General features: G+C 40.5%; 1 protein-coding gene across 2 annotated transcripts in view; it reads right to left on the bottom strand.

Annotated features, from left to right (window-relative positions):
• Window positions 1–565: 565 nt before the first annotated feature.
• LOC146498613 (anoctamin-4-like) overlaps window positions 566–12,069 on the bottom strand; it is a 64,969-nt gene continuing 53,465 nt past the window's right edge. For both annotated transcript variants that reach the window (XM_085137458.1, XM_085137459.1), the window contains one exon: window positions 566–11,367. The gene's annotated coding sequence lies outside the window, so the exon portion shown is untranslated. The remainder of the gene's footprint in view (window positions 11,368–12,069) is intronic.

The following is a 12,069-nucleotide window of genomic DNA, read 5'->3' as shown; positions in this document are numbered from 1 at the left end:
TGTGCACATCTTAGAAGATCTCTCCTAGTCAAAAAACACATCATTGCTGGTCAGTAAAGCCCAATGTTGACTCTACTTCCTCCACAAACTGGGAAGAGCAAGAGCCTCAACCCCAACTATGAGCACCGTTGAGAGTATCCACATCAGCTGCATCACTGTGTGTGGTATGTCTCCTGCCTTAGTTACAATGGGTAGTAAGAGCAGCGGACAGGATCGTAGGTACCTCTCTTTCCTCTCTCCAGTACATCTACTGCACCCACCTCATCCGGAAAGCCCTCTGCATTACAGTTCAATTCAATTCAATTCAATTTTATTTATATAACGCCAAATCACAACAAAAGTCGCCTCAAGGCGCTTCATAGATACAGAGAAAAACCCAACAATCATATGACCCCCTATGAGCAAGCACTTTGGCGACAGTGGGAAGGAAAAACTCCCTTTTAACAGGAAGAAACCTCCGGCAGAACCAGGCTCAGGGAGGGGCGGGGCCATCTGCTGCGACCGGTTGGGGTGAGAGAAGGAAGACAGGATAAAAGACATGCTGTGGAAGAGAGACAGAGATTAATAACAGATATGATTCAATGCAGAGAGGTCTGTTAATACATAGTGAGCGAGAAAGGTGACTGGAAAGGAAAAACTCAATGCATCATGGGAATCCCCCGGCAGCCTACGTCTATTGCAGCATAACTAAGGGAGGATTCAGGGTCACCTGGTCCAGCCCTAACTATATGCTTTAGCAAAAAGGAAAGTTTTAAGCCTAATCTTAAAAGTAGAGATAGTGTCTGTCTCCCGAATCCAAACTGGAAGCTGGTTCCACAGAAGAGGAGCCTGAAAACTGAAGGCTCTCCCTTCCATTCTACTTTTAAATACTCTAGGAACAACAAGTAGGCCTGCAGAGCGGGAGCGAAGTGCTCTAATAGGGTGATATGGTACTACAAGGTCATTAAGATAAGACGGGGCCTGATTATTTAAGACCTTGTATGTGAGGAGCAGGATTTTGAATTACAGGTTACTCCACTCATCCGTCTAACAGTTTCTTCAGTTTGCTCAGGAAGGAGACTGAAGAGCCTCTTGGCCAGAACCAGCAGACTGAGAGACAGCTCTGACCATCAGGCTGTCAGGATGCTGAATTCACTCCCTGCTCTCACACACGAACTCCTGCGTTCACTTCTTCCCTCTGAAACATACAAAACTCTGAACTGCCACCATTTCCTTTTCACTGACTGCCCCACCCCACTCGCACACGAACTTGCCCACAGTCACTATTATTGCGTTGGACACTGCTGTTTAAATAAGATTGTATAGTATTGTGTTGCACATAAGGCTCCCATTTTATTTTTATCTTTTTATCTTTATATTGTTTTAGTGTACACTGAGGGCCATGGAAGCATTGCAGTTTCAAATTCCTGTGTGTGATTGTAAATATGGTCTTTGACAATAAAGCTAACTTTGACTTTGATAATGTCTCTGATTTGAGTAGGTGCTGTTCAACTGAATCTCCCCTAAAAAAATCAAATGACGTACAAATGCTTTCTCTTCTGTCAACATGCACAAAGCCTGAAGCAAAGCCTTCAAAACTGTTTTATATATGTTTATGCAGATGACACAGTTTTATATGCCAGTGGCTCTTCCTTTGATCTGGCTATTGCAAATGTACAACCTGCTTTTTTTTAAACGTTGTTTTTCTTAATTTTTGATTGTGTGGAATACGTAATTTTTTTTATATATGGTGATAGCTGTCTATCTTGAGAAAGAGATGTCAAACCCAGTGACAATACCTGTTTAAATAAAGTATTTAATAAGAATTTGTTTTTGTATCTGATACCATTGAGACCTAGTGTATGGGTTGTATTTTATGCTACAGAAAGTGCTCTCTGCCACCTCCATAAAGCCAAACACTTTGTGTGGTAGCTGCTGCTCTTTTGCTGTTGTTGTCTGCTTAAATGTCTGTTATATTACATCTGTATGTGCAATCTGAGGTTTCAACGTGGCTCACATATTCTCCTGGGCTGGCACATTGCCCTTCAAAAGGCAATTACTCGTTCTAAGACAGCCAGTTTGAGGTGCAGCATGCGATGAGACAGTAAGAGACTGTAGAGACTCAATCGAGGGGCCACTGATACAGCAGATGAAGCTGACCCAGATTCTGTGGGAAGAAGGCAAGAAGAGAGTCTCATCTACAAAGTAATTTCCTCTGTGAGAAAAACACTGGCTGCTTTGCCCTTAAAATTGTCTGATCAAATATTTCAGTCTGAATGTAGGGTCGGTGTCTGGAGAAGATGTGATCTGCTAAGGCATGTTATTAATCCTCATTATCTGTCCAGTGGTGCACACTGCAGATGTGCGAGTGTCTCTGTTACTAAAGACTATCACAGCCAAATGGCTTCACAAGAGTAAAATAAATGAGATGTTCTCAGCTTGAAGGACTTTTAAAGGATTTTTAAAAATTAACTACATTTTTTTTAGTATCAGAAACTTCTCTGGGATGCTTCCTAGATCTGTACTATAAGTTCTGCTGTACTTGTACTTGCTTTAGTTTTCTCAGTCTCGGTCCCTATTTGCCCATCTCTTCAGTCCTGGCTGCCAACCAATCACAATATAAAGAGATAGACCTGGGCTTAATCATAATATTTATATGTAAAAGTGTTTTATTTCACCTGACCAAAGTCAAAGTTAAAGCATTTTGTGTCACAGTCCTTCTCTCCTCTTGTGCGTTCTCTCTCTCCAACTCATTTGTATGTAGATGTGTGTTTAGCGAAAGCAGGACTCTCCTTTTGCCTCCAAACACCTGGTTTAATCACAGACCTGTTCCTGATGTCCTGTTCAGTCCTCACTGGATCATTGTCTTGCATCAGTTAGTGCAGCCAGGCTCCAAGCCTTAAGTTAATGTTTCCACTTACCTGTGAAAGAGCTGTTTCCCTGTGCTCAGGTCTGCCTGGGGACGGGAGAGTGGTGAGCAGTCTTTGTTTGGATTTGAGAGAGAGTTTGGAAACTGTGGAGTGTCCTAGTGGAGTCTGGGACCATCACAACTGTTGTACTTTGACTTGGAGCCCTACCTGTGCCCAGATCTCGACATTTAGCGGGAAAATGATAATAAATATTTTTATATCAAGGCAATTATCATGGTCTCCATGTCCTCCATTGCAGACCTGCTTTCAGTCTCCCTTTCCTCCTCTTTTGATCTCCTTTTCTCTCTCCCATCAGTTTGCATCCCAGGCAGGTGCACCTGTTTACCATTCAGTGGTACCATTTCAGTCAGGCTTTCACCAGAACGATACGCATGTGTCGCTTTTGCTGTTTTCAGTTCTACTTTTTGATGGACTTGCCTGCTTGTCTCCACCTCCTCTTCCCATTAGCTGTGCCTGCTGGATGTTCTTACCTGACTCTGTCTCTCATGTGTTTTCTGGAAAAGAAACCCTGTCTTGGAAATCTGGAGTGTAGGAGCTGACCCATTTTTAAGAAAGGAAGACAGAAAGCAGAGAAATAACAGGAAAGACTCTTCTAACAATCACAGACATCACTTACTGACCTGAGATTCTGCTTTTCACCTGTGAACTCCTGGTATTGTGAAGTAATCTAAAGTTTTTTCATTAAGCCACTCAGTTGTGTCATGTGTTTGAGCTCTCTTAACTGTGACAATAGCTCTGCAGCTGTATTGTCATGTTTTAGATAATGATTGCTGCGTTCAATGTTTTTCCCTCTCAGTCACATATCTTCATTTTCAACAGAGTTCTTGATTTTATTACTACAATGATGTTATTTTCCATCCAGATAATTTTAACACCTGCTGAGTCACAAACAGCTTCTCACATCAGTGATGTGATCTTACACTATTTTTGAAAAGGGTAGTCCTGTTTTTCTCTTTCTTTCACATGGCAGTGAAAGAGTAAGAGCGCTTTAATGTGGAAAATGGGAAACTGTTTGCTCACCTGAAAATGATCCAGTGCTTGTTGAGTTGTTTCTAACAGGCACACACACATTTGTCCCATTCCTACAGTCATGTGAAAGTTTTCACAGCACTCTGTTGAGGCCTGGGAAGCTCATTCACTCAGTATCTTATAGAACCACCTTCAGCAGCAATAACTTGAGGAATGTCAGCACACTGTTCTTTATGACTTCCAGTTAATTAAGGATATGTACAGTTTTGTCAAGATCTTGCTAAAGAATTTCAATTCAATTCAATTCAATTTTATTTATATAGCGCCAAATCACAACAAAAGTCACCTCAAAGTGCTTCATAGATACAGAGAAAAACCCAACAATCATATGACCCCCTATGAGCAAGCACTTTGGCGACAGTGGGAAGGAAAAACTCCCTTTTAACAGGAAGAAACCTCCGGCAGAACCAGGCTCAGGGAGGGGCGGCCATCTGCTGCGACCGGTTGGGGTGAGAGAAGGAAGAAAGGATAAAAGACATGCTGTGGAAGAGAGACAGAGATTAATAACAGATATGATTCAATGCAGAGAGGTCTATTAATACATAGAGAGCGAGAAAGGTGACTGGAAAGGAAAAACTCAATGCATCATGGGAATCCCCCGGCAGCCTACGTCTATTGCAGCATAACTAAGGGAGGATTCAGGGTGACCTGGTCCAGCCCTAACTATATGCTTTAGCAAAAAGGAAAGTTTTAAGCCTAATCTTAAAAGTAGAGATAGTGTCTGTCTCCCGAATCCAAACTGGAAGCTGGTTCCACAGAAGAGCGGCCTGAAAACTGAAGGCTCTCCCTCCCATTCTACTTTTAAATACTCTAGGAACAACAAGTAGGCCTGCAGAGCGAGAGCGATCAGTCCAGACCTCAATCAGGTTTAAGGTCTGGACTTTGACTTTGATAGCAATGCCTTCATTCTTTTCTTTTTCTGCTCATTCTTTAGTAAATTTTCTGTTTTATTTGGGAATTTTGTCTGTTGCGTGAGCCAGTTTCAGCCAAACTTTAGCTGTCACACCAAACTTGCCTGACTCTTATGAACTCCCATCCTCCTCGTTTTTTTTTTTTTATCAGAAATGCCCTCTCCGCTCTCTAATCATTAGTATACCTAAAGGGCCCTGGGCTAACCCCAGAGACAACAATCCAAAAAGCCAGGAAGCATTTAACCTTCTCAGTCAGGCGAGAAAACAAGCTGAGAAAACAAAGGTGTCTTCAGTTTACATCAGCATTTCACTTTGTCAGTTTTGAACTGCAGTTAATGTCAGTGGGCATGAACAGTTCACTTTTGATAGTTTTCATTTTTCAAGCGCTGCTATGTCTTTCCTGTAACGAGCCGCCTTTCAACTGATCGTGTTATATTAATTCCTTCACTGCTAACAATTTTTGTGAAGCCTTCAAAGCCATCCTCTCTCCACCCATTTGAAGCCCTTTTGTGTAATATTTGACTCTGGCTTTAAGTTTGACGAGTAAATTGACTCAGTGGTTAAAAACTGTTTTTCTATTCAATTCAATTCAATTTTATTTATATATCGCCAAATCACAACAATAGTCACCTCAAAGGTAGACCCTACAATAATACATACAGAGAAAAACCCAACAATATGACCCCCTAATGAGCAAGCACCCCAACGATCAGATGACCCAATAGGAGCGAGCACTTGCTGACTGTGGGAAGGAAAAACTCCCTTTTAACAGGAAGAAACCTCCAGCAGAATCAGGCTCAGGGAGGGGCGGGGCCATCTGCTGCGACCGGTTGGGGTCAGAGAAGGAGGACATGATAAAAGACATGCTGTGGAAGAGAGACAGAGATTAATAACAGGTATGATTCAGTGCAGAGATGTCTACCAACATATTTGAGTAAGAAAGGTGACGAAAAAATAAATACTCAATGCATCATCTCTACTTCATATCAAAAATTAAGCATTTCCTTTCTGTGAGAGATTGTTATTCATGCTCTAATGTCCTCCTGCTTGAGCTACTGCACTTCACTTTACAATAGTCTCAGTCAGTCTTCTATTTCCTGTCTCCAGCTTGTCTGAAATGCTGCTGTTAGTTGAAACTGAAGTGACATTCAGACTGATTTTGCGCTGTTACCAGCATGGCCCAAACCAAAAGGAAGATGGTTGACTAAAATGCCTCGGACATGTGCCCGTGTTTTCAAAGAGAAATAAAAGCTCTACTTTCAGTGTTTTACTATGTAGTCAGTAGTAGACTCCAAGAATATGAGAATGTGAGTTTGTGTGTGTGTCTGTGCTAGTCCTAAGAAGAGTGGAGGAGAAACAGAGTGAAGAATAGTAGATGGAGGAAAATAGAGATGGACATGTCAGCCGTGTCGCTGTGGCAACCACACCGCAAAGCAGCAGGAGTGAGGAGTGTTCAGTTACCTTTTCTTTTTTTTTGGTTTCCTGGTATTTGCTGTGATGATCTGGGATGTCACTTCAGGGACTTGCTGTCTAAGGCTTGAGTGTGTGCAAACAGTCTGCCAGGCAGCTTCCAAGAGGTGCTTGTTAACAGTGTACAGAGTAAACAGCTGGAGCCTTGACATTTAAAGAAGGCGGGTTACTGGCACACGGCGAGATTTGTCTACATTATGAGGGGGAGAAAACATGTGCTGCCAGCCACCTGGCCTTCTGCTTAAGCCACTGATTGATGCAAATATTACACATGAGAAAGAATTTGTAAAGGAATCTGTACCTGAAGCCATGATGAAGCTGTGAGCTTTATTTTGTATGTGCATTGGATTTCATCACGCAAGTTTCATAATAAGAAGAATAAGAAATATGTTATTTATCCCATATTTCAGAAATTATTTTGTAACAACAACAACAACAACAATTAGCTGTATAAATGAACTTTTATAAAGTTTTATAAAAGATTTAAAAAATATTTGTTATTAATAATACTAATGTATTACATATTTTATATAATACTTTCTCATTAATAATTCATTAATGAGGTGTTCCCGCCTGTAAATGGTGCACAGGGTGGTCAGGACGATCCATGAGGGATAACAGTTCAGGGACCTCTCTACCAAGAATCAAAAATATCGAATTTCAGTCTTTAGTGTCACTATGTCCAATGCTGCTCCCCCTGGCAGAACACAGCAAAGCACACTTTACTCACCAGCACTACTGATAGAAAATCTCCATCACTGCAGACACTGAAGCATCTCAGTTTACTTAAGAAACAGACCCCAGACATGGACCGTGTAGACCTCATCCTTTTCCTTCTGAAGTTGATTTCTTCCAGACCACCACACAAAATCCTCCACTAGTGCCCTGCACTCGTCCTCCTGTCCATCACTCAGTAATTCAACCAGGTGAACAGGAATGGAGCAAGCGCAGTTCCCTGAAGAGCTCCTCTACAACACATCGCCAGCCTGTCTGTCTGGTAGTCAATGATCCATGGGATGGTGGGCATGTTCCTTGACATTTCCTGTTGCTTCTCTCTCCGCAGCAGCTGCTGAATTGTATTAAATGCACTTAAGAAATCAAAGAAGGCCATCCTCAACATGCAGCTGTTCCTTCGGGATCTCTGCAGATAATCAAATGTTTGCATCATATGTGATGTGAAGGCAACCGCCTGATACTTATGGTGTCAACTTTGGTACAGGATCCAGGCAAGACATTTTCCACCACACAGCAATGGCTTCATGCTGACTCGGGTTGTAAATGTGACAACTTAGGATCACAGACTCCTGGCTAGCTGCAGGTCCTCAGAACCTTGGGTGTGTTGTATGTGTGTGTGAGAGAGAGAGATAGAGAAAAAGAGAGAGAGCGAGAGAATTCATTTTGGGGGAAAGAAGTCAAAATCACTGAAGCAGTGAGGATATGTGGAGACCAGGGTATGTAGTGGAGGAGGTAGCAGGGGAGCTGTGAACTAGATGTAGCAATGTTTCAGCAGGCTGCCCACCGGTTGTGGTTACACACCACAGTGCTTAAATAGAACAGGGAACTGACTAGCCATTATAACAAATGACTGTCTTTTCCCCTTCCTCTAAATTTGTATGTAAATCACTGTGCAAGTCCACCAAATTAGAGCCAGCAGTAAAATAAAATTATCCACAAAAGTTTAGGTGCTGATGCAGCTACTCACAGAAGCTGGCATGATGCCACAATAATGAATGCATTAATTTCAAAGTCTGGCTTTCCTAATTGTTGATTTACTTTAATGCTAGGGGGAATACAACTCCTAGTATTTAATATCTGAAGTCAGCTCTCTGTGAGATGCTTAAAGAAAGTTTGCAATGTTCTGTATTTTTTTTTTTTATCAGCCAAGCTACCTTGTCTTATAATACAGCCCAGTGACTCTTGTTAAAGCAGCTATGAGGAGACTAAGACCTTCACGTTACCAACAATTAAATTCATCACACACAACAATCACAGTGTTGACAAGCATTTATGTTTCTGTCTGCTTGGTTAATGTAAGTAGAATACTTTTTGGAGATGGGGTCCGGGAGCCACCGCCAACCCCCTTCAAGGCCTTCGCCAATTCATATTTAAGCCATTCACCTCTATCTACTAAAACGTTGTCAAACCTCAAATGAGGACGTGGGCCCAGTGAGTGAACTCTCCTTTTATCTTTGTTTTGGTCTCCTCCACCGCCTTTGGAGACAAAAATCTGGCTGTTTTGCCACAGAAACCTCCTCTCAGGGGGTTTATTGGCTAAAAAAACCAGCAAAACAGCAGCATTCTGCATTTAAAAATGGCACTTAAATGAGCAGGAGTGAATGGAACTTTAGGGTTTCAACCAACTTTCTGTGGTTTCACTAAACAATAAGCAGCACCTTTCATGTTAGACTTAGTCATTTGATCCATTTGAGATCCACAGAATACAGAGCTTTAAAACAACATAACCTGAAAACCACAGATTCTTTTAAATGTTGTCAGTGAGAGGAGAAAACGCTGAGGTTTTGAAACCTCGTACCTTGTACCTTTTAACTATAGTGATTTCACAGAGTGCCGAACTGCCAAAATACAGGATATGAGGAAATGTCAGATGTTATCCTCTGACGGCCTTATGTAACTCCTGAGCGTGTGTCAGGCTTAATCCTCTTACAGGGTAGAAAACTCCCCTTAATAGGAAACAAAACAGTTTGCCTCCTCTGTCCCCTGCTTTTAATAATCAAATTGCAGCTTGCGCAAAGGCCACCACACCAAAGTAATCCATGCTGGAGGACAATCCTCTGCTCTTTAATCTATGATTATTTGCATGTTCAAAATGACCAGATACTGACAGACCTTTGACAAACAGATGTGTTTGGGCATAGAAAAACATCTTATTGGTGATAGCAATGATTCCTTCATTTTTGTGTATGAACTACAAAAGAGTGCAAATCTAGAGGCTGTCGTGGAATTTATAGGAATTCATTAATTTGCTTTGAGCTATGGCTCTGTCTTCATCGGGGTATTATTAATATTGCAAGAGGTTGGCCAGTTAACAAAATGTGAACTGCAAATTAAGGCTCTGACTCCCTCTGTTGGTGTGGGATGATAAATGCTGGCGTTACTCAGGATTAGAGTATTTCAAATGCGCAACAATTCGCACCTCTGAACTCAATACCTGGTGGTGTCATGAAAGATTTGAGCAGTGAAAGTGATGTTAAAAAACAGCAATACAACCCTACAAAACAGAGTCCATTACAGATAAAGTTTCTCTTCTTAATACAAGAAAGAATGAATAAAAAAGAAGACTCTGTGTTAAATTTACTTGGATCTGGCACCATTTTAACGATATCAGGTTGAGATGGCAGCCTTTGGAAAAGTCAGTGACAGTTTTGTAAAGAGTAACCAATCAAAAAAGTTACAGCCATTGGTTTCCCTTTTAGCCAAACATGTTAGAATGATTATTTTCTTTGTTCCCTGGTTACCAAGACTCAGGAGAACGATTCAATAAAACAAAAAATTACATTTTCTGATTGTGTACTGTTAGTAGAAAAGTATTGGTTTTTACACTTGCCTCGAAAGTGAAATGTTACTTCATTTCTAGCCGGGGACAATAATCCCCTTTGGTGATGCATCAGGAACTGTCAAAACAAACATGTGGAGCTACCTGCGGTGGTGGGGGAGCAGCCAGAAGTAGCTCTCAGTGATGACTTTGACCTCAGTGTGTTAATGTGGCCCAGTGGTGAGTGCTTTTCCACACGGGAAGAGAGCCCTGGGTCAAAATCAGGGTTGTGGACCTCATGTTGTTTGTCTTGGCTCAGAGCACTCTCGAAAAGAGACTGTTAATTTCAAGAGTTCTACTTCCTGTTAAAATAAAAAAGTAACTTGAAGTCTGATATCTTCCTCTAAAATGCGGGGTAATAAAAGTACTCTATGAAGTAGCAGAAAATAGTTTACCATGTTCACTTTTATTTTAACCTTTTTATTGGGAAATATATTTTAAGAAAATAATGAACCAATTGTAGAAGAAGTATGAGAGTAAATACTCATTAATAAAGATATTATCCATTTGATTATTGCTGACTGTTTTTATCCCATTGGTTCGTATTGGTTTGCACCTCTAAAGAAAGTTGACATTTTTGCCTCTGTGGTTTTACTGTGGAATTAAATAACTAGAAATATATATGAGTCTGTTTCCTTGTAGTAGGAACTCAATTAAATAAATACACCTTTTTCACTTTTTAGTGAGTGCTGACTTACCTACAATGAAAAAAAAGTAAAAATACATAAAAAAAAATAAAAAATAAGAATTTTCCATATTCAATTTTTGCAGTTGTTTCCCTGTACTTTTAAACCATGCATTAAACTTACCATGACGTTTTTTTTTTCAGTGTTAATGACTATAATGTCTAAATAAACAAACATCTACTGACTCAAGATATAATCAAGAAAGGGAAAGTCAAATGTCTTTACAATAAATAATATTTATTACTGCAGTTATCAATCTAAATTCAAGTGGAAAGCATTTCCAATATAGGCAAACTGTGGACAGTGCCATAGCCTTGATAGAATAGGTCTTTACATTACTTTATTTTTCTTGCACTACACTATAGCAGAGCATATAAGCCTGACATTCATTTAAATACATTTATTTACAGTAAAGCAAAATGTGAACTCCCTTAGCAAGAAGAAATGTAAACAGGGTTTGTTACCTAGTAAGCTCAGGAGAGTAGGTCCTCTCATCTAAAACAGAAAATGTGGAAAAGTTTCATCTTGCTTAAAATCTACATTCAGGATCTGAAGATGTACCCTGCTGAGAGTCCAAACTGGAGGGGAAAAAGTAGCAAATCCCACTGCCAAATGTTCCAGAGCACTTCTCTTAGTTTTGCAGACATAAGCTCCAAAGTCACTGTTACGGTGAGCTAGATGCAGTTCAGAAACTGTCCAACAGGAGGGGCTGGTCCGACATAGCAGGAGGAAGGGACGAGTCCAGTACATGCAGGAAACCCGGCACCCTCCCTCTACTGTGCTGTGAAAACCAAAGACCTGCTGACTACCTGGAAATAAGAGACACTCGTGTAAAGCTTGCAAACACCGAGAAACATTTCAAACAAACAGCTTTATTTACATTTTTTTGGATCGCAGTTTGAATACACTTTGTACTGAATATACACGGCTTTCATCCATGGCAGAAGAAAACTGCTTTTAATGTCATCTTTTGAGCAATAACTTGAACTGTAGCTTAGTAACTTTACTCTGTAATGAATTTAAATGTCTGGGTTTTAGTCCAGTAACAGAAAATGCCAATTAAAAGTGACTATAACACTTATTAAACACAAGAACCTTCATTTCCTGGTCATACAACTGTACATTTATTAAGTCGATATTAGATGGGCTTTTGAATTTCTGTGGATAGACTGGATATAGATAAAAAAAACCTAAACCAGGCTTTCAATCAGTTCACATTTTCAGTCAGAGCTAAACGTTAGCACAATTTGCTAGTTAGCTACAGTAAATACAAGACTGCAACAGCTGTTCTGGTGGACTGAAATTTGTAGTCCCCTGTCAATATAAAATTGTACTTAGTAGTCAGTATAATCTTTTATTGATATAAGTTTGCATATTATAGCATAGTGCATGATGACCCTTTTATGACTTAGACTGTTGTTGGAATCAAGACTTGCTTTATAAATTCTTTCTCACAGTGATAATAGCTGAGCAAGCTGTTATCATTTCACTCCTGCCAGGAAGAGGGGAGC

This window comes from Neolamprologus multifasciatus, chromosome 17, assembly GCF_963576455.1.
Source record: "Neolamprologus multifasciatus chromosome 17, fNeoMul1.2, whole genome shotgun sequence".
Taxonomy (NCBI): Eukaryota; Metazoa; Chordata; class Actinopteri; order Cichliformes; family Cichlidae; genus Neolamprologus; species Neolamprologus multifasciatus.
Note: the sequence above shows the minus strand (reverse complement) of the source record. Positions and strands in the feature narration are given on the sequence as shown.